Raw genomic sequence first — 24,467 nt, forward strand, 5'->3', positions numbered from 1 at the left:
GTTATACAAGAATGTTCACTGCAACTTTTTTTTTGTAGTAACAACAAAAGCTAGGTCACCTAAATATTCAACAACAGTATACCGACTGAATGAATTACAGTATATTATACAATGGGAAGGATGCAATCGTTAAAGTGAATAAGGTAAGTATATATGTGTATATATGAAAAAATACTTATAGTATGTTCAGAAAGCAAGTTTGCATATTCTGTTTCGTATGGTCCCACATTTGTATGTGCATTTATATATACACAGAACATTTCTAGAAATATATTCACCAAATTCACCAAATTTTTAGAATTTAATACAGACTATTATCAATTCTCTCACTCAACAGTTACCTCTGTTGAGTGAGAGAAACTGGGTGATAGAAAAAGAGAAGACTCTCCCTATGTTATAAATCTGTTAATGTCCAATGTTTTTATAATAAGCATGTGCCGTCTTTGCAATTTAAACTAATTTTAAAATATATTAACATTAATACTTATTAAAATAAGTTTAATAGATTGAATTGGGGATTTTTTTTTGCGGTACGCTGGCTTCTCACTGTTGTGGCCTCTCCCGTTGCGGAGCACAGGCTCCGGACGCACAGGCTCAGCGGCCATGGCTCACGGGCCCAGCCGCTCCGCGGCATGTGGGATCCTCCCGGACCGGAGCACGAACCCGTGTCCCCTGCATCGGCAGGCAGACTCTCAACCACTGCGCCACCAGGGAAGCCCTGAATTTGATTTTTTATTGCATTAAAGGTAGTCTTTTTATACACCCAAAAAGGGGCTAACGTCATTGATGACAGCTACTCCTTCCGCTCACTTGAACTGCAAAACCCCTGCTAACCTCTAGCTGAGAGTCAGCTTTTGCACCAGAAACACCACAATTCATACTGTTGGGTTTAGATGGGCAGCTCTGCCACTGGAATAGGCTACAACAGCCAAAAATAGGTTATCAGCATTTTACTGTCCAGTTTTCACTGACACAGAGATTGTTTCTTCATTTCTGCTGCTTAATTTAACAAAGGGAAACCTTTGTCTTATTGGATCTCTCTCAGTAGCCACAGTCTTAATTCAAATACTTCCAGTTGTACCAATTTGGTGATCTTGGACAAATTACAAAGATGCATCATACAACTCATACAAAATATTAAAAGCAAAATATTTATAAAGATAAGATGATAATAAATAGTAATAATGCCATAAACTACATGTCTGAAAATGAGGACCAAATGCAGTAATAAATGTGAAATATTAAAACCACTGCACACGGGTAAGAAAGATGTCAGTGACGAACAGAATATTCTTAAGGTCACACACCTGAACTAAAAGTTACCTGTAGATCATAGAATACAGGACAAGAGTAATTGTGGGGCAGAGATCAAGGAAGAGGAAAGAAAGAAGAGGGGGAAGGAATAAAAGATGGGAGGGGAGACAGTGTGTGGTAGGGGGAGATGACACTTAAGTAGTCCACCACTGAACCTGTGAAAAAGGAGTTAATACAGCTTCCATCGTTTTCTAGAATAATGCCAATGGACACTCTGTAGGTTAAGGGCTGTGACAGTCACGGTGACAGTCAGAGATGAAGAACTGCAATCACAAAAGAATCATTGGCAGCATCTCCTTATGAACTGCAAGAAACTGCAGAGTATAGGAGGAGGAAAGGGCAGTGAATATTTTGTTTTCTTTGCAACACTCACCTTCAGAAAGACTACTGCTCTCTCAGTGTGACGTCTTTCTTCCCTCCTATCCTATTTCCATATTCTTGCCTTCTCCCTGCCTTGACCCTCCCACATCCCAAACATCAAATATATGGGAAAAGGATTATGTGAGCGGGTTCCTAAAAGGATTTTTCCAGTTTCATTTGCTCCAGTCTAAGGCTCTGATTCCAAGCAGTTTCTACTTTCTCTCCTCTGTGAACAGGATAATAATGGCATAAAATGTACCTCAATAAATGTCTTTCCACCACATTACATAGCAACCATACTAACTGCCTCCAAGTGTTTTGAAGTTACTTTAATAACTTTGTAAAGAAACACATTCAATTGTGATAATGGTTGAGAAAATTATTTATAAACTGCCAAGTGTTATATAAATGAGTTATGTGTTTTCTTCCTATCAATAACAAATTATTTATTTTCTTTATGTTTTCCTTCTTGTGGAACTTAACTTCCCAAGCCAGCCTAGAATTTTGAGCAACCTCATATTTTCACAAATTCAGGAATCAATTACACATATATATGTTCCTGAACCTCACACTTCACCCTTATGCTTCTCTCGTCAGAACAGGCCAAACTTGAACCCAAGTTAGAAGACATGGATCCAAAATTCATCTCTGTCCCCTCTGAGTTTGTCATTTACTTTCATTAAACCTTTATTTTTAAATTGCAATGCCATAAAAATGTTCTCTTAACCTTCACAGATAGTCCCCAAAATGTTCTTTATCAGGTTGTGTTTCCTTATAATTTTACATTTTCATCATTACTATAAGAAGTTTGTATAAATGTATACTTTAATGAGCTTATCCATCAAGTAATAATAAAACTTTTATTTCAAACCTGAATCTTAAAAAATAAATAAATAAATAAACCTGCCCTAATAGCCTCACCTCATAAATAGAGAAGTGCTTGGTGAATACTGTGAAGCTCTACACAAATATCTTTGTAATATTTACTGAGAGACTTCCTAACCAGGAGAGACCTGGGAGCGATTAGATAACAAAAAAATGGTGAAGCCTGGAAAGAACAGTAGGTAAGTAAATCATTGCCTTATAGGCAAGAGGTCAAGTTCATGGATATCCGTTAAAGAAATGAGCCAGGCTTGATGATCTGGAGGTCACAGGGAGTCATCAGCACAGGCAACAGCAGACGAGTAATTCTGAAGGGAAGTCTAATTCTAGGGAAGAAGCTGTTTGATTTCAACCCTTTCTGGTATAGCTGATTGGATGAAGCCATCTTTAACTGTAGCAAGCAAACTAGCTAATTCTAGCTAATATTTATGTGGCGCTTACCAGGAGCCAGAGAGAATGCTATCCATCATAGCCAGTCTTTACAAGCATTACCTCATTTTATTCTCAAAAAATCCAATAAGGTATAACTACAATTATGTCTCTCACTTTATAAGTGAGGAAATGGAAGCATAGAATAGTTCAGAATCATCCCAAAGGTCATTATCTAAGTCAGAGTTAGCACTGCCAGGATTTGTCTTACCACACTCTACTGCTTATATGATTACATTATTCCACATTTACAACAATAATATGAGTTGAGGTTTCCCATTAATCCCATTTTACCTTTAATAAACCGTAAACTGAACAAGTTCCCCAGGCCTAGAAATATCTGGCAGAGCTTGATTTCTATTGCAGGAGTGTCTTGCCTCAAACCTCATGTTCTTAATAACTAATATTTTTTCTTTGGTAGGAGGAAATCAGAGGCCTGTCCTAGTAAAGGTGCTGCTAGTATTTGAATTTTAAAAATGTATTCTAAGGGTATTATCTTCGAATTAGAAACACTGTATTACTGTATAAGATAGTCCCAATCCTTCCCAAGTGGTTCCTCTCCAGCTATTCAAGTGTTCTCCCAAGGAAAAAGGAGACCTTTAGACTACAGGAGTTACAAATGAGATAAAAGTATCAGGAGATCTACAGAAATATCTGGAACGTCAATGATCACATATAATTGACAATGGATATAATTTTACAGGCTAAACTGAGATGTGTTCTAATCCAACATTTGTTGTATTAAAAAGTCTTCATATTTTTCATGGTTTTACTCCTTAGTTCTTTGCATAATTATACTAAAAGAAGTTTACTGAGTTTAATAACATGAGTATAAAAGTATATGGCTATATACCTTGACTTGGATTATCTTGTTACAGAAAAAAACACATATTGTCTAAAAGATATATACAGTATTCTGTAATTTTTAAGAAATCTGATACACAGGTAGAAGAGGTAAAGCTGATTTTTACTAAGTACATAGTAATTATTTTTAATCCAAAATTGATCTGATAACATACGGAGTCTCTACGGATTGAAAAAGAACTCTGAGAAGGCACAGGGAGAGTACTGCATGAAAACAATTGAGCAGGTTTCCCGAAAGTAGTACCTTCTGATTATGGGACAAAGATGTGCTACTTCCGCATGTGGATGCTTGATACTTAATTGGTAATATTCAGAGACTTGCTGATTTCCATTAGAAATCAGAAAATTGGTAGACTCTGTTTATATCCAAAGGAGTTGGTAAATTAATTGAAGACTACAGGCCTGAAAAAACAAATTATAGTGCTTCTGTTTATTTCTATGTTTCCAAGGCATTTATTGGGCAGGGCTATATAATTAATCTTTTTTTAGCATTATGGAATATTAAGGCAATGTAAAGGTTAACAATAAATCATATCAACTCCCTCTCCTCTAATACAGCTGTGCTCTCAGCCTTTTAAAAACAACTCTTTGTATTTATTTCATTACTTAATGGTGATAAACATACAATGATCTATATTGCTTTTTTGCTTAACATGATCTATTTTACATACATTTTAACACACTTTTCTTGATGATCATTATACACTTTAATTATTCCCCTGCAGCATATTAGGATATGTTATATCCTAATATTTTTTTTTCATTTTTTTTCACCTTCTGGAAAAGATTTCCATTACTGTCAACACCGAATGAGTTATTTATGTTTGTGTAATTGATGACTCATTCCTCACAGCCAATTAATCACCAATTCCTAATGATTTTTTGATTCTTTATCGCATCAAAACTAAGGCACCATCTATCATAAGATAAAGCATTATTTTATATATCATTGTGAAAAAATCAAATTAATCTGACACCATGCTTTCTTAGCAATTAGAATTTAAATTTTATACTAATTGAAAGGGCACTCTTTAAGTGACTGTCTATGGCATAGATTTCTGTCATATGTCATGCACATTGTTCTATATATGAAAAGGAAAATATAAGCAAAACATTGTTATTCCTTAAACTTCTCATTCAAAATTCAACCTTTCAGAATTACTCTGCAACCCAGAATTGTCACTGTCTGGGACTTTTTCCAAATTACTGTCTTTTAAGCCATCAAGAGCAACAGTGTTCGGGCATTATGGGAAACAGTGCTCCATTACTGTCTCTTGTATTCCCAGAAGCAGATAGTAAAACTGGCACAGCCGTATTTCCTTTTGCCTTGGAGTAGTCACTAGTTCCTTGGTGGAGAGTGAGATGAGCCAGTCCTATGTATCTACCAGTTCCACATTCCTAGGTTCAATCAACTGCAGATTGAAAACGTTTGGAAAAAAATAATCCAGAAAGTTCCCAAAAGAAAAAATTGAATTTTCTGTGTGCTAGCCAATATTTGCATAGCATTTACAACTATCTAAATAGCATTTACATTCTACTTGCTATTGTAAGTAATCTAGAGGTGATTAAAAGTACACAGGAGGATGTACATAGGTTATACAGAAATACTACACCATTTTATACAAGGAACTTAGGCATCTTCAAATTTTGGTAACTGTGAGAGCCCTGGAACCAATCTCCCACAGACAGCAAGGGGTGAGTGTAATCGGCTTGAGTTTAGAGGCCATGGTTGTATAAAAAATATAGCAAATTATGTGCAGTGGGACAATGCTGTTCCCATCTGCGAGGCCAAAGGGAAATGAAACTTTGTCAGGTACAGCATATTCTTATCTAACAACTCTTGATCATTCTGGGCAAACATCAATAAAATAGTGAACTGGCAAGTTGAATTGCCATCATTTTTTTTTAACATCTTCATTGGAGTATAATTGTTTTACAATGTTGTGTTAGTTTCTGCTGTGTAACAAGGTAAATCAGCTATACATATACATATATCCCCACATCTCCTCCCTCTTGTGTCTCCCTCCCTCCCACCCTCCCTATCCCACCCCTCTAGGTGGTCACAAAGTACAGAGCTGATCTCCCTGTGCTATGCAGCTGCTTCCCACTAGCTATTTTACTTTTGGTAGCATATATATGTCCATGCCACTCTCACATCGTCCCAGCTTACCCTTCCCCCTCCCCATGTCCTCAAGTCCATTCTCTACTTCTGTGTCTTTATTCCTGTCCTGCCCCTAGGTTCTTCAGAACCTTTTTTTTTTTTTTTTTTAGATTCCACATGTATGTGTTAGCATATGGTATTTTTCTCTTTCTGACTTACTTCACTTTGTATGAGAGACTCTAGGTCCATCCACCTCACTACAAATAACTCAATTTCATTTCTTTTTATGGCTGAGTAATATTCCATTGTATATATGTGCCACATCTTCTTTATCCATTCATCTGTCGATGGACACTTAGGTTGCTTCCATGTCCTGGCTATTGTAAATAGAGTTGCAATGAACATTGTGGTACATGGTTTTCTCAGGGTATATGCCCAGTAGCGGGATTGCTGAGTCATATGGTAGCTCTATTTTTAGTTTTTTAAGGAACCTCCATACTGTTCCCCGTAATGGCTTTATCAATTTACATTCCCACCAACAGTGCAAGAGGGTTCCCTTTTCTCCACACCATCTCCAGCATTTATTGTTTGTAGAATTTTTGATGATTGCCATTCTGACTGGTGTGAGGTGATACCTCACTGTAGTTTTGATTTGCATTTCTCTAATGATTAGTGATGCCATCATTTTTAAATGGTTTCCTTTCTCTTTCTTGCTTTCATTCTATTACTCTTTCTCTAGTTCATACAGTAAATTTGTATATGAATTGACTTCACTGAAGTAGGCAAGGAGCATGTTTGTTTTGCTGAGTGCCTGGAGTACAGTGGGTATCAATAAATAGTTTTTAAGTGTTCTTCAATATTTCCACAAACCTGTCAGCACTTTCAAGTAAAGACATCCATTTTAGAACCAATTATCTTTCCTGCAAATTATTTTGGATGTCTCCTTTTGATGTCTCGGATTTTTATACTATCACCATTTGTCCAGCTGCAGAGGCTTAAACTCCTTAATAACAGCTAATCCAAGTTGAAAAACTTAAGCCACCTACGAAATTATATATTCTAACAGTCCTGTATTTTAGGCATATAGAAACTCAGCTGCAAAAAAATTTAAATTCTTGTTCAAGATACCCAGCTTACAGCAGCTAGCTAGAAATTCTCAAGACTCCAGAACATCACTAATGCCCTTCCCTCCTCTCCTTCGCTTCTAATATCCAAGAGGTACCAAGCCTTGTCCATTTCCATTCATCACAGTTTCTTTTCCTTCCTCACATTGTCTCTCATTTGTATCTTTCTTTATATTTGGATCACCACAATTTTTGTTGTGAATGTTATCCTATTATACTTGGAATTCTTTCCGTTAACTTTCTAATTACTAACTTCCTTATCTGCAGTTCATCTTGAACAGAACTGCCATATCCATCTTGTTGTGAGTAGGTAGCCATGAGGCTAACATGATGAAAGCAATGTTTTAAGAAGACCAGTCTGGCAGTGCTGTTCATGATGGATTAGAGGACAGATAAAGGAGACAGAGAGATGGTCTAAAAGATTGCTGAAGTAATTCTGGATTCCTTAATGAGGGTCTTGACCGAGGTGGTTTCACCACTTTCTTTTCAACCCCTTCATTCCACTTTATGAACTCTGGTAAAATTTCCAATTCAAACTGCTATGATATTTTAAAGAGTAAATGGCCTTGTTGCCAAGGAGAGCCTTTGTATTCCACTAAATTACATTCTCCTTTCCTAGGCATTGATCTCTTACCACTCTGTAATGTTCCTTAGTACTTTAAGCAGGCTTTTCCTTTCAAATCCTTGTTCTTTTGAAACAGTTTCAGAAACGCTTACTACCTCATTATTCATTTTTACATTATTTTTCAAAAGCTAATATCATTTTTAAGTTTTTAAAGACAGAAAGGGGATGTGAAAGATTCACCATTCTGTTAGTAACGGGGATTGCAGGCTATATTTCTAATTATTAAAAATATTTTTCATAGCGAAACAACCAAATGGTCCTAGGTTTTAGCACACAATGAGTTGCAGAAGTGAAAACCTATAATGCAGCTGTTAAACACTCCCCTGAAAATTTCTCAAAGTTAGTCTTACGGGGACAGTGTCAGGTGTCAGGGATTAACTTCTAACAACTCAATTATTACGTGTACTTTCCAGGGCTCACTTCCTTAACAGATTGTTTATCAGAGAGACAATATACCATTTTCTAAAGCTTGCAATTCCCTACACAAGAAAGTTTTCTTACCCCTCCCATAACATTATCTGCACCTAGATTAAACTCATAACATCACATACTACACAACAGAAAACAAATAAAATATGCAGCCCCCAAATTTTCTCGTGACTAAGCAATTGTTATTATTTGGGGAAAAATGTCCCTTTAATTAAAATTCTTACCACATAGGGTCTTGATTTAGGGTGTTAGTTTTTTAAACTCCTAAACTAGGCTTCTGTGGCACAAAGCTATAGTAAATATGAAATTGTGTGTATTAATGTTCCTTGGTTTAAAGCTAATTTTCTTAGTAATCTCTCTCTGGAAAAACTCAGCATTCATTTACATATAGTTTATAAAATATAATCATTCATAAATTAATGAAATACCAGCTTCTTAATATGCTTTACTTAGAGGCCATTAAATACAATCAAATATACAATAGCAAAGAAATTACATTTCTCAAAGCTGAAACCTCAGATTCCTTTTAATCATAATATTCTTTAGAAATATGCTGCCCTGAAATATTTAATCCCCTGAAATTTTAAACAATCCGTCTCCTATCAATAATGAAAATTAGTTTCTTAACAATCCCTCTCCAATCACTAATGAAAATTGGTAGTACCTAAAGGCAGAGACTAAGCCATTAGGTGGTTGCCAGACTTTCACAGCCCAAGCAGCCTCTTATTCTCAATATTTTTTGAATCCTTTTTATAATTTGCTCTATGCTAACAGAAACACTAAACATGGCCCAGAATTTAGCTCAGAATAAAGACACACCCTACCCAGTGGTCTACCTTTGATAGGTAGTACAAAGAAAGATCCTGAGGCCCTGCTCACCACAAAGGAAAAAGAACAAAGAGTGAAGAAAACTCAAGCTCTCGTGTATCTCAGGAAGTACCCCGTTCACAGATAACATAACGGACTCAAGCCCTGGTGATAGGTTATCCCATGGCTGTCTCATTATTTTAAGGGGTATTACAGAATTCTTGCAGTAGAATTAAAATATACTTTTAGAAAAACAATAAATATATACCAAGTACTGGTTTAATGAATTGCCAACCAGGAAGTGGGTGCTGGAGGGATTCCAACTGAAAAAAATATTCAGGGACAGAATATTATAATATTAATTATTTATTTTTAAAAATGTTTCTCTGGCCACTGATTCCAAGTCTGTTACTTCTCTCACTCAATAGCTTCATCTGTGCTCTGACTCCCTGGATCTCACATCCTATGGCTGGAAAACTTCTGGAACCAGTGGACTCAGCGACATTCTCATACCTATGAAAGTTTCAAGCATAACCACCTATTATGCTTAGTAAGTTAAGAAGTGGCTTCCCTAACCTATCCATCTGCTGCAAAATCATTCCTCTGCAACTCATGCAGGTACTCAGAGGAGTGACTGCCCAGGGTTGTACAAGGGATCAGAAGCCTATGAAGTTAACAAAATTCAACTGCGTGATCTTAAACAACTTTATTTAACAGCCAAGGACCAATTTGACCATGCTACCACTATACTCAATTTACTCCTTCTATAATGATAATTATTTGCTCATATCTGATTTTCACTCAGATTATGGACTTCTCAAAAACAGGGACTATATACAACTTATTTTTCATCTCTAGTATTTAGTATAGGATTTGACATAAATTACTGTTAGTACACATACTACTTAGTAAATAACAGTAAAAATTAATGATTGGAAGAATTCTTTTCAGTTATTTTTTAGACATTCCTTTTTAAGGCAAATAAACGTATACATTTAGAATCTCAAGTAACTAGAAATCAACACTGTCCCAGTTCTCTTGCCTGCCTCAGGATCTGGAACAAAGATTATTATTCCAGAAGGTATGCTTCTCTGAAAATTGAAAAACAAATCAAGTCATTATTTCTCTAATCCAAAACATTGTTCTTACTGTTCTTAGCTTTACTTACCCAATGCAGTCAGGGGTTAAATAGAGAATAAGTATTGTTTGTTCCTGATGGGTATACCTTGCATCTTCAGGTACAGTTACTGGAATTGAAATGGAGCTTTAAAAAGCACATACCCAGCCAAAAGGTAATTACAGTTATTTAAACAAAGGCAAATCCATCTGTGTTTAACCTACTGTGTCATCAACTCTGCTAGCACTGTCAAACTAGTATTCTAGAAACACTTTTTAAAGCCAGTATTTCAAACAAACAAACAAACATGGATGTAATTAGAAGGGAAGAGAGACGGAGTAAACCAAACCCTGCAGATTTGGGGGGTTTGACTGTGCTGACTGGAGAAGCAGAGAATGGGAAAACCTTGTTTATTCTGCTTGGCTCCTAGGAGTAACATCTTATCATGTTCATGATCAGCAATGTTCTCTCTGTATATGCTGATATTGGAGCTGGTTTTCAATGACTGTATATGAGTCTCTGGATTTGAGCAAGAATCATCTGGCCCGTGGTGTTTAAGTATGGTTACTTGAGAATGGGCATATTTCTTAATATGGTCATTAACACAAAAATGATACAAAGATCTACCAGAATTTTTCCCTTAGTTGCATGCCTGACTGCCCATGCATCCATCCCATGGCTCTCTTCTCAGAAGTTTGGTACAAGAACTCAGCAACTTCCATGCTCACAATACATGTCAAGTTTGTTTGTAAAGTGCAAGCAATATGATAATGGAACAAAGGTAGCATCCTTAACCAGTAGGCAAGTGCTGGCCATAGGATATATTAGCTCCTGGAATCACAACTTGGTCATTTTTCCTCCTGATGCAAGATAAATCATTTGAACCAATACAATTAGGGTCCCATAAAAAATGCATAGGTCTTAAGAGTGAGTGAATAAGCCAGTGAGAAGTAGTCTACTATAAGCTCTTGCCTTATAACCCGGGGGCAACATAGAAGGGAAAAATAGACTTTGGCACCCATCAAAATACTGCTGTAGGGGATGGAAGCTGAGGTTGCAACCTGATCTGAGTCCTGCTCACAGGCTAGGCAGCTCTTATGCAAACTTAATCCTTTTGATTTTCTCTAGAAGCAGCAACTAAGACTATACTTATCAAATATGGTATCCCTACCTATAAGTCTCACTAGCATTGCATTCATTACACTTTTTATCTTGAGAGAGAACACTGAGACAAAAAATGAGAGTTGGGGGGAATGGACATTTGTTACTATTACTTCCATTTTATCCAATGCAACCCGTGGTGTACTGGAGCTGGTCTCATGGCTCTGGAAAGCAGACTGTATAAATCTTTCCCCAACTCCACATTCAGTGATGTCACTTTGATAGCTTGAAATTGGCTATGGTAGGATTACTCAGAGCAGGAAAATAGGCAAGCAATGCAAATTAGGGCCTTATTCTTTAGTGGAGAGCTGGCTGTAAAACACCAGCAGACTACTAATTACAACTCTCGCTAATAGTCCCAGGAAGGAACTCCTACAATTTGACACTTCACTAACTGAACTAACTCCCTTGTTCCTATTCATCTCTATCTTTGACTGATGTGGGTCCTTACTACCTTTCGACATCATCTTTGTATGAATATCTGAGTTCTTAGAGTCTTCCTCAGAAACTCAATTGAAAGGGAAGTCAGCACAAAGGGCACACAGATGGTCATGTTATTTTCAGCAATGACTTCTTGATACTCTGGTCAAATTCATTCAACACTTACTGATTTCCTACTGTGTACACAGACTACTAAAGTGCTGTGGAGTGCTGGAGACAATTTTTCATGGGTCTCTTGAATTTCTGTACACCTTGTGAGTGGAGACTGACTTTGTTCTGGATTAGCCTTTCACAGATGTTCGTGGCATGTATATAGAGATACCGCACTCTTCTGGAGTAGAAGACAGATGTGTGTGCTGACCAGTAGAGTAAATACAGTGCCTCTTTCTGGGGCAAAATTTGGCTTGTTTGCTTTCAAAAGATTGGGGCTTCCTAAGCTCAAACACTGACACAAATCCACTGTGTTCCCTGCATCCACCTAGGTCTGTCACCACATTGCCCCTGTGGGGTTTAAGGGACAAGAGAAATTGTTGCAAACATGAAGCTCATGCTATCTGCTGTGTCATGAGTAATGAAGTTCTCTGTCTCTGATCCAGGTGCCTCGTGTCTTCTGCCAGCATCTATGAAATTATGGTAGGGTAACTTGTCACCTAGTCTGTAGGGTAAAGTATCAGGGCCTTCATAGTTTCTGACATGGAGAACATAAAATAAGGTTATTCATGTTCTTAAAGAGACATATAAACTTGTTGAGATGTGATTATGTATAAATACATGTAATTATAAAGCACTGACTTGCATACAACCAAAATACATAAAGCTACATCAAGTAGTACAAAGGGGGAAAGATCTGCATCATAAGTACTTGAATCTGTCATCATGAAAAAAATTATGGTACGGCACTGAATTTCATTAAAAAGTAAATAGTTTATCCCACACAACCCTCATTCATGATCATGCTTGTAGAAGGAGCATTAATCATCTAATCAGTAACATGGCAACTAATTTAAAGAACCAAGATAGAAAAGACATTCAACAAAATCACTGATTAGAAAAATTAACACTTGTTTGGCTGGACAAAAATTTTTACTCTAGTAAGTTGTTTATATAATAAATGATATTAAACATTTCTTCAATTTGTTGATCACCAACAATAGGGCAGGTAGTGCAATAGAGTCTTTACAAGTAGTCTTTGTAATACAGTAGCTTTTCAAGTAGGAATTATTATTTCTATTTTATAGGAGAGAAAATTGTGTTCAGAGAAGTTAAATAATTTATTCAAAATTAATATAGCTACTAAATAGCAGGAAATTGATTTAAATAATATTACTCAAGTAGTTACACAACACAGTGTCTGACATACTTTTAATAAAATAAACATATATTGATTAACATGTGACTGACTCTTCACTCTATCTTTGGACTATTTAGGAGAGTTTATAATTGGAGTATGGAACTGGGGCTCCAGAGGGCCTATAATCTCCTCTAATATCAAGTAAAGTTAATAAGGAACTTCAAATGGGAGAGCTAGAAAATAATTTTTTTTCCTCTTTGGGTTTCTGGGACATTTACCCCATTATACCTCTAGTTCTACTCTGGAACCCTCTTTCCTCAGGCAATTAAACCTCCATAGAGCTAAACTTTTAGAGTGGAGTGAGACAAGGGCAGACGGAGTTCAGGATGAGAGTTGAAGACAGAAGTGCAGTATCCCAAGGACACTTAAGTTCAGTACAGGAGCACCCAGAGCCTGAGCCATAAGGAGGGGGAGGGTAAGGTGCTCAAGGTCCAGAGAATGGCCTAGTTAACCACGGATTCATTTTGCCTAAAGAAGAACCTGCTTCTCTCTTGGAGACTCTGAATTACCCAAAGCAAGACTCCTTGCTCCATTTCTGTTTGACCACATGGACAAACACTGATAAGCATAAATATATGGGAGCCAAAATAATACACAGGTGGAGAACCAAAAGGCAATTTTATTATCTTTTCAACGAGACAAACTTACCACTATTTAATACTGCAACATGCAAACTGCCTCTACTCCCCTGCCAAAATCCACGCCCACCTCAACACGACCAATCCCCTTTATCCAGCTTTACTTTTTTCTATTTTCATAGTTCTTATGACTATCTTACACGTCACATAATTTACTTATGTTTATTTTTTATTATCACTCCTACAAGAATTCAAGCTGCACAAGGAGCAGGATCTTTGTTTTGTATCCAAAACATAGTTGCTCAATAAATATTATGGGAATGAATGAATGAATAAACAACCATTAACTGTTCAAAAATAACAATTATTTATTGGGCTCTTACTATATGTCAAGTACTGTTATAGCTTCTTTACACACATTAACTCATTTAATGCATACAATAAATCTATGAGATAGAATTACTCTTATCCTTGTAAGTTAGCGTACTACAGTACAAAGGTGTTAAGTATCTTGCTCCAAAATCACACAACTACTAATTACAGAGCTGAGTTTTGAACCTGGGAGTCTGGTTTCAGAGTCAATCCTCCTAACCACTGCATCAGTGATGGATATTCATAATGATGACCTGAGCCATTTCAAGAAAGACAAATATTATGTATTAATTATTTTAAGAAGGCAGAGATGTATGTAGTACTTTTAGAAAGGTACTTAACCTAAATTATTAGAATAAAATATTAATTATTTAGGTATCTTTAACTGGCACTTCGGTTTTCTAGATAATTAACTTACATGGATTATCCCATTCCCTCAAATACCTGTTTAATTGTAGAATTCCAGTGGGCATATTGTTTCCATAATTTCTTCTCTTCTATCCTTCCCCTAATTCTTCTCCCTTTTCTGCTCCATTCCTGTCCCTCCTCTTTTCTAATTCTTGATGATCACCATCATCATCGTCACTATCATCATCACCAATATCAACAAAGCGGTGCTGGGAAAACTGGACAGCTACATGTAAAAGTATGAAATTAGAATACTTCTTAACACCACACACGAAAGTAAACTCAAAATGGATTAAAGACCTAAATGTAAGGCCAGACACTATAAAACTCTTAGAGGAAAACAGAGGCAGAACACTCTATGACATCAATCACAGGAAGATCCTTTTTGACCCACCTCCTAGAGTAATGGAAATAAAAACAAAAATAAACAAATGGGACCTAATGAAACTTAAAAGCTTTTCCACAGCAAAGGAAACCACAAACAAGATGAAAAGACAACCCTCAGAATGGAAGAAAATATTTGCAAATGAAGCAACTGACAAAGGATTAATCTCCAAAATTTACAAGCAGCTCATGCAGCTCGATATCAAAATAAAACAAACAACCCAATCCAAAAATGGGCAGAAGACCTAAATAGACATTTCTCCAAAGAAGATATACAAATTGCCAACAAACACATGAAAGAATGCTCAACATCATTAATCATTAGAGAAATGCAAATCAAAACTACAATGAGATATCATCTCACACTGGTCAGAATGGCCGTCATCAAAAAATCTAGAAACAATAAATGCTGGAGAGGGTGTGGAGAAAAGGGAACCCTCTTGCACTGTTGGTGGGAATGTAAATTGATACAGACACTATAGAGAACAGTATGGAGGTTCCTTAAAAAACTAAAAACAGAACTACCATATGACCCAGCAATCCCACTGCTGGGCATATATCCTGAGAAAACCATAATTCAAAAAGAGTCATGTACCACAATGTTCATTGCAGGTCTATTTACAATAGCCAGGACATGGAAGCAACCTAAGTGTCCATTGACAGAGGAATGGATAAAGAAGATGCACATATATACAATGGAATATTACTCAGCCATAAAAAGAAATGAAATTGAGTTATTTGCAGTGAGGTGGATGGACCTAGAGTCTGTCATACAGGATGAAGTAAGTCAGAAAGAGAAAAACAAATACTGCATGCTAACACATATGTATGGAATCTATAAAAAAAAAAATGGTTCTGATGAACCTAGGGCCAGGACAGGAATAAAGACACAGATATAGAGAAATGACTTGAGGACACAGGGGTGGGGGGTAAGCGTAAGCTGGGACGAAGTAAGAGAGTAGCACTGATATATATACACTACCAAATGTAAAGTAGATAGCTAGTGGGAAGCAGCTGCATAGCACAGGGAGATCAGCTCAGTACCTTGTGACCACCTAGAGGGGTGGGATAGGGAGGGTGGGAGGGAGACGCAAGAAGGAGGGGATATGGGGATATATGTACACATGTAGCTGATTCACTTTGTTATACAGCAGAAACTGACACAACACTGTAAAGCAATTATACTCTAATAAAGATGTAAAAATAAATAAATAAAGGGAATTCTAATGCAAAAAAAAGTTTTTAGATTAAGTAGCGCATCACCTAGATTTATTTAAGAAGCACAAAATTTATTTTTTTAGTGTAAGTGGTCTTTAAAACATGCTGCAACTAAAGGCTTACTCTGCAAAACTCCAATAAAAGAAACTAATTATGCAAAAACAAACAGAAAAGCAAGGTGTCCCTGTTAACTTTAAACTGGCTCATTGTATTGTATGAGAATGAGAATTCTCATATTGTGAGACCCAAAACTTTAGTGATAACTTTTATTTAGGACTCAAGCTATTCCTGTTATTTCAGATACCTTGGATTTTATTTTCCATTAGAAGTGCGTTATATTTTAACAACACCAGCACAATGCTTTATATTGGGAGTTATAAACATAACTGTAGGTCACCACATCGTAGACTTCTGACATTCATGAATTTTGCTCTTGCCAGAGCAATTTCATAAGTCAAGAACCCCTGCCTTGCAGCTTCATTTTGCTGTAATTTTCCAGATTGTTTCTTTGACCACACGAACAGTTGACTCCTTATATTCACTATATGTATTAGAAGCACTGTGAGACTCCCATTTTTATATTACACTTGCTGACAAGTGCCACAAATAACTTCAACGCAATTTACTGTCTGGTCTAGACAGAATCATATCTGACAGGTGTTTCCTTCACCCGATCCTGGTTTACTGCCCAACTATGAGGATGATATGCTCTGTTTTGGAAGCAGAAGAAAAGTAATAGAGTCCTTAAATATTGTGAGTATTGATTCATGGTCCAAGCCCTAATAACCAGCAACAGTTAAATATCTAAACAGAGACAATTTAATATTCCAATTCATTAACCATTTTCTGAGAGGGATGCTAGCCTACACTGAACTGCTTCAAGAAGGTAGAGGTGAGTTCAGAATAATCACAATGGGGAAAAAAAAAGCAAATCTTTGCTGTTATGGAAAATAACTTCTATTTATGTAAATGAGAACTTAAGCTCATTGGAGGACGAGCGGTAGGAGCCTTAAGAAGATCAATTTAGGCACAACAAGTGGATGGTAAATGAATAGCACAAAGAGGAGGAGAGATACTATTACAGAACAAAAAACACCCAGAAAAATCATTATCGATACTATTGTTAGTAAGGTAATTTTTGAGTTTTTGTATAGAGCCTAACATTAGGAATATTGGTACTCCTAGAAAATTGAGTATTTACTATAAATCCAATCTGCTAGGCATTAATACTTCAATATCATTGATTTTTTATTCTGTTATCTTAGATGACAGTAAATGCTTGATAGAAAATCAAATTATACCCTGATCCCTCAAAGTAAGAACTTAATAGTTCAGCTAGAGAAATTTGTCCTTAGCTATGCCTAGTTTAATCCTATACCAGTCATACATTCTCAGAAACACAGCTGTAATTTAAACTGATTTAATTACCTTCTTGTCATCTCACTGGTAAGGGAATTTTAAAGGAATACTACAATGTACTCTGTCCCTGTGTTGTTGTGCCCTATAACACACTCAGAGAAAAGGGCTTGGAAAGGTGAGGGGTCTGCTTGCCAAATCATATTCTGAATAGTTGTAAGGAAGGAGTCTGGCTCCTAGTTAAAAACCTATGTGTGATTTTTCAGGCCTCACCACAGGCAATTATGAAGCTCTAAGTATCAGCCCTCATGGGGTGAAGCTGCCCTCCCCCAACCAGACTGGGTACATGGCCAATGCACTGCTATTTCTGGACAGAGGTGCGGTCAAGGACTCAGTCCCCTGGTTGGTCATTGCCTTTCACATATTTAGATACCTAGCCCTGGGGATTTCATTCCTAGGTCTCTCTGAGGCCTTGGGCAGAGGTCTTCTTTAGGTGTTTCTCAAGTTCTCCTTGTAGGGAGAGGGAAATCTTAAAGATATATTTTTCCCCACTCTGATTCAGTACTCAGTACTTTTCCACCTCTAACCCTTTCCCCTTTTCCTCTCTGTTAAACACACATCTCAGGATCAATAAAACTGCTGGAGCCCTTTGTACGGGGCTCTCTAAACAGTGAGGACTCCCAGGTCTGCACTGATCCCCATGGCCCTTGATCAGGGTTCCATGGGGGAAATGGAACAGGGAGAATCAGCACTTTCTCTGGTTTTCAACTCCTGCTTATACCATCACACTAAGTGATTAAAGTCGTAACTCTTTCATTTTTGGCTTGTTGCTTAAAGCAGCTGTTCTGGAGACCTGGCAGCTCAGCTCTCACCTACCCCCACTCCAGCTCACCTGAGTTCCTGACAGTAAAAAATACAGATATTTTGCAAAAGGTAGAGAAAATTCAAAGGTGATATGACAAGGCTCTTTAAATGTTTAAAGAACAAGTTCCATGACAGAGAAAAGAGACCTGTTCTTTGCTGCTCTAGAAAGCAGAACTAGGACAAATTGGTGGAAATGACAGCAAGTTAGAAATTCAATCATCACCAATCACTATAATTACAATAAATGTGGGAAAGAGCCAGTATTTATAGAGCCTTTACTGTGTGCCAGGCATGAGGCATGATGCTAAAATATGTACAGAAAGCATCTCATTTTTTTTCTCACTGTTAACACTTTTGAAAAATGAGAATCTAATGTTAGTGGAAGGATTGCTTAATGATCTCCTTCCCAATGGAAATAGACAAGGTGAGGTATATTGTCTGTCTATTATGATAGCGCAGGAAAAAAATATCTTACACTGTGGGAGAGGATGAACTAAAAAGCCAAAGTTTCCCTGAACTGGCTAATCATCAAAATCACCTAGAGAATTAAAATAAATGAAAGATAGAATGTGTTTGGTTTTTAAAACAGAGGACTATACTACCAATCATCACTCCTTTTACTACATTCCCCTGACCCAAGAGGTAATTTAGCAGGATTCTGATTAAAGAGATCTAGAGAGAGCCATGACATATATATATTTTAAAAGATCCTTCAGTACTCTGATTATGAATCAGGATTAGGAAACATTACTTCCAATATCTCCCAATTCAAGAAGTCTGAGAGCAAATATTAAAATATTATTATTAAAAGAATAAGGCTTGGGCTTCTCTGGTGGCGCAGTGGTTGAGAGTCCGCCCACCAATGCAGGGGACACAGGTTCGTGCCCCGGTCCGGAAGGATCCCACATGCCGCGGAGCGGCTGGGCCCGTGAGCCATGGCCGCTGAGCCTGCGCTCCGCAACGGGAGAGGCCACAACAGTGAGAGGCCGTCGTACCGCAAAAAAAAAAAAAAAAAAAAAAAGAATAAGGCTTATTTTAGGATTATTTTCACATGTCATTTAAGCTGTGCTATTATGAAATAATTTATATGTAACAATGTAGGTGACTATATATGATATAAAGAAACACTCTTGTATTTACTACTTAGTTCAAAAAAATGTTTCCAATATTATTTGCCTCTCTTCAACCTTATCCCTCTCCTCCAGAAGTAACTATCCTGAATTTTCTGGTAACAATTCCCTTGTTTTCCCCAACACTACTCTGTTTTAATTACTAGAGTTTTAAACTAAGTTATTTGACTGGTAGGATAAGTGTCTCTACCTTGTTCATTTTCTTAAGGACTGTGTTAGCTTATTTTCCTTTCTGTCTTCTGTAAAATTTTTAGATCACATTTTCAATTAAATTTTAAAACCTGTTGAGGTTTGAATTATATTAACTACCTATCAATTTACAGAGAATTGATATCTTCATTGGATCATCTATGCACTGAGCATGATTTCTGTATTTATACCTTTTTAAGTGCTTTCAGTTAAGTTCTGTGTTTTTCTGTAAATGGCACAAATATTATCCACTAGATTTTTCCTATGGTCCTTGTACTCTTATTCACATTGTCAATTCTTCCTTTTTACTGAATTGCATTTCTAACACATTATTGCCAAAAAATAGAAATGCAATTGACTTTTGTATATTAAGCCTATCCAGTATTCTTTCCAAGCAGGCTTATTAAAACTAATAATTTGTTTCAAACTTGATTTTTATATGTAGACCATTGTATAATCTGCAAATAACGGTAGCTTTGTTTCCTATGTCAAAATGTTAAAGCTTTTCTTCTTCTTTTATCATGGTGCTGTTTAGACTCTCCAAAACAATGCTGAATAGAGGTGGTGCTGTAACAGACTTATTTCCTCATTGCTGGCCTAAAGTAAATTGTTTTAACATTAAGCATGACATTTCCTATAGGTTTTTGTTATATAAATTCATCAGGTTAAGAAATTTTTCTTTCTAATTCAATAGGATTTTTTTCAAAAACCACTAATGGGTTATCAATGCTACTGAATGATTATTCATCATCTGTTGAAATGGTCATACAATTTTTCTCCTTTAATCACCGTATAGGTTAGATTATCTACTGTTAAACTTGCACTCCTGGGATAAACCTAACTTGATCATGATTTATTATCTTTTTATACAAAATACTGGATGCTATATAATACTGTAGTTAGTAATTTTCTATATACATACATGACAGAGCACAGCCTGTAACTTTCCTGCTGCTTATTTTCCTGGTATGATTTGACCCACATGATTATACTAGTTTCATAAAATAAGTTGGAAAATGTATCTTCTTTTTCTATTATCTGCAAAAATGAGTGTAAGATGAATCCTTCTAGGGTCTGCTCTTTGTATGGATCTCCACTACAAAGTCTCACTTACAGAGGTCCCAGGTCCTTTTTTCATATGGCCTGCTTACCGCCAAAGCTAAAGATGTACGCTTCCAAGATTAGCAGATACCCCTGGGGCAGGTGATACTTTATGTTTGCTTGTCTCTCTGGATTTGCAGTTCCCCTTGAAATTCATGAGGGTTTTCCTTACTTTCTTGCAAGCTCAGCAATACATTTAAGAGGATGATTTTTATATTTTATTTAGAAATGAGTGTGTGCCATACCTTGAGTGCGGAGAAAGATAAACCTCATCTTTAATTCACAGGAGAGCTTTCCCACCATAATGTAACATCATCTGCTTGAATGACTACAGGGGAGTATTCCTAGAGCTGGTGAATCTGGGATGAAACAAAGATGGCCAAGACTATGCACTACTACAAGAAGGGGTGAGAACATATGCATTTGCAAAGTGGCAGCAATGAGACAAAATAAGATGCAGTTGCAGTACAACAAGCTTTGTAGCTTATTTTACATTAATTCAGCTTCAGTGTACTCGAAAGCAACAGGTTACTTTGAGCAATTTAAGCAACTGCAACAAAATGCCCTCTCTGCAGTCCTTAGCACTCTCTCCTTTGGCTTCACTTTCCTAAAACCTTCTCATACTCTGCCACTCAAAACAAAATGACTTTATAAACATCCCTGAAAAGAAAGTACAAATAGAATGGCAATGAGATTGATTTGCTAAGAGTATGAAGACTGAAGAGCAAGTAGTAGAGGATTTTGAATATTCAGAGGAGTTGTTTGGATTATGTAACATTTGACTCACTTTGTGCCTGGGAAGCTTCGTGATACTAATGGTGTATTTATTGATCCATCTGTGGTACACAAGGGGCTACTCTGTCCTCCTCCCAATACTCTACCTATCTGATCAAAAAGTGCAGAATTGGCCACTCAATATTAACTGAATGAATAAAGAAAGGGCTGGTATACCCATGGCTTTCTTCAAAACCATCAGTATTTATTATACACTGGTTCAATATCAAAGCTACAATGGAACAGTAGCTTAGAATGGTGGTGTCTGCATTGTTGAATGATCAAATGACATTCACACCTGCACTTTGTCTGCCAGACAGGCTTCTACTTAGACAGTGATGTAGAATATAAACAACCCTCCTATTGTGGGCATACGCTTTTTCCTTTTCCAGCAGAGTTGTTTATGGAGTAGTTAACAATTGGAGAATAATCAAGATTGAAATTCTACCTTCCTTATATGTGCAATATCAAAGATTTGGGGGGAAGAACCAAAAAATCATAAACACATACACACAAAACACTCTCATCCTGAAAGACTAACTGAACTCAAGGCATGAAAGACCAGTAGTGAAACATAATTTTTGATGAAGGAAGACATTACATAGAGAGGAACTTTAAATTATGGAATCAATCCTAATTTCCTATTTGTCTTTTATTGAAGATTTTTGTTTGATAGTTTCTTTTAACCTTTTTCTCAATAAATGTGTTCAGTGTTTAAAGTTGTTTTAAAAATATATTTATGTTTGTAATTTTTTTAGACAGTATCCTGCTCCATTTCAACCCCTCACCCCACACCTGACACCCAATACAGCAGTAAATGCACTTCATGGCATTTTACCCAGAGTTCACATTGAAATTTCACCAACTAACTCTGAAGCAATTTGAGTTCAAGGGAGAGTTTTGCATCATTTTGTTTTAATTTATAGGATCAAGCAAAATTATCAAATTCTCACATGGCAGTCAATGTAGAAAAGTACCTTAAAGCTGCATTCTTCATTATGTGTTTATCTAACAGCTTCAGCTTTAAAACTTCTGTTATTTATTTAACACTAAAAACATCTTATGATTAAATTATGGATCAATATTGTTCTTGTTATAGAAAATGCCAAAGAACATTGAAAATAAAACCTATTTGACAAATGAAAGAAGATTTATTACAGCTGAGTGAGAAATCATCCTTCCACAAAGAATGAAGATTAGGAGTACATGTCAGGGAAAACAACAAGTGAGCTTGATAAAGCAGGTTTTCGCTAATGACCTTAAAAGGACCTTTAAAATGTGATCACCTACATCCATCACTGCTCTAATCTAAAACATCATCCCCTCTAGACTGGATTATTGCATAGTCTCCTAACACAGAGCTTCCAGAGTGATCACTACACATGTAAGTTAGATTCCCTAATTAAAATCCCCTCACTGCTTCCCATTACCCTTAGAGTATAGTCCACGCCTCACATTGGCCTTCTGTCTGTTCTCCTATTGGACTAGGCTCATCTCCTCCTCTGATCACTTTGCTAGGCCAGATCTCAATATCGAGGTATTAAATCGTGTTATCTTGAAAAACAATCCGAAATGTTACCTGGCACTCTCTAGCATATTATCTTGTTTTCCATAGCACTTAACATTATCTGATACTCCTAATTTACTTGTTTGTTTCTCTCTATATATTAAAATTTAAGTTCCAGGACAGCGAGATCTCTTGTGACAGTTACACCAGTGCCTGAAACACTGTAAGAGGTTAATAACCATGTGTTGAATGGATGATTAAAGAATATTCTCCAATATTCAGTAGAGAACTACTGTAACTTCTGAGCAAGGGAGTGACATGATAAATTGTTCACACACACGTAGCACTTGTGTGAAAATACTATTAGATTTAGAAGAGGGTGCAGATGGGATGGTCAGCAGAAATCCATGGTGAACTGTATTATTAAAGTGAATTTAAATGAAGAAAGACCATTCAGAGAATTTATATTGTCTGGGAGGAAATATGGAAGAGTATACCAGTATTAGCACAGTCTTAATACTTAAGGAAACAGGTAAGCAGGATTATAAATGCTAAAGAAAGAGTAAAACTGTTTATATATATATTCTGTATGAAAATAGTGTGAAGAAAAATTAATGTATTTTTAAATATTTCATTTTCATTTGTATAAAATACTCATTTTTAATTTATTAATAATAAAGGAGACCTTTATTAATCAGAAATCAAGTCCAGATATGCACATTTAGGAATCATTACTATACAAGTAAATGGGAAATCTTCACAGAAAGATGAATTTCCCTCGACAAGGCCTTATCCTGAGAGAAGGGTAGGTTCCCTTACCTCTTACTTGCCTCAGTTCCCTTATCATTAAAATGGAGATAACGGTAGACACCAGTAGATTATCTAGCTCTTCAGCTGGTTTATTTGTAAAGGGTAAAACAAAAATGGCAGAGCAGGTAACAGCCAGAGGATGCGAGTGTAGGGTCTTTTGGTAGGTGGGCAAGAGGAAACATTGAAAAGCAGTAGGGCTGACGGGTGACTCAACACAGACGGAAGCTTCTAGGATAGAAGTGGGTGAGGGGCAGAGAAAAAGGATAAGAAAGTGGTGGAAAGTGAGCAGCTATAGGGAAAAGGTAAATAGGGGAAGCCTTTGAAACAAAGAAGTTACTTCCTCAATGAGGAGGCGTCAACGTATACCAAAGTAATGGTAGGAAACCTGTGCCTTATATACTCAGACTTTGTAGAGAAGGGAGTCATGAAGTGTGGATATCATGGCAAGCATATCATGTGGTCATTACGAACCAATGGTGAGTGAGACTGAATTTCTGATTCTTAAGGAGATATGTGAAGACTCTGATCAGAACTTTTACAAGAACAATTGTTCCTAAAAGATCAAAACTTTTTTTCTCATTTGTCACATTAAATATCACCTCACTTAGTACTTCATAAAGCAGAATAAAATTTTATAAATACTGGAGCCCCAATTGTAATGATCATGAAGCTAAGATGGTAAGCTATCTAGAAAAATACTAGCGGGGCATTGATAATGTAGTGTAATACTGTTAGCAGAGTAATTTAGAGTATGAGCTTTGAGTTGCTTAG

The 24,467-nt window shown here is 36.5% G+C and overlaps 1 protein-coding gene across 1 annotated transcript in view; it reads right to left on the reverse strand.

Annotated features, from left to right (window-relative positions):
- UNC13C (unc-13 homolog C) overlaps positions 1-24,467 on the reverse strand; it is a 574,105-nt gene that overhangs the window by 385,082 nt on the left and 164,556 nt on the right. The gene's annotated exons all lie outside the window — the stretch shown is intronic.

This window comes from Delphinus delphis, chromosome 2 (genome assembly GCF_949987515.2).
Source record: "Delphinus delphis chromosome 2, mDelDel1.2, whole genome shotgun sequence".
NCBI lineage: Eukaryota > Metazoa > Chordata > Mammalia > Artiodactyla > Delphinidae > Delphinus > Delphinus delphis.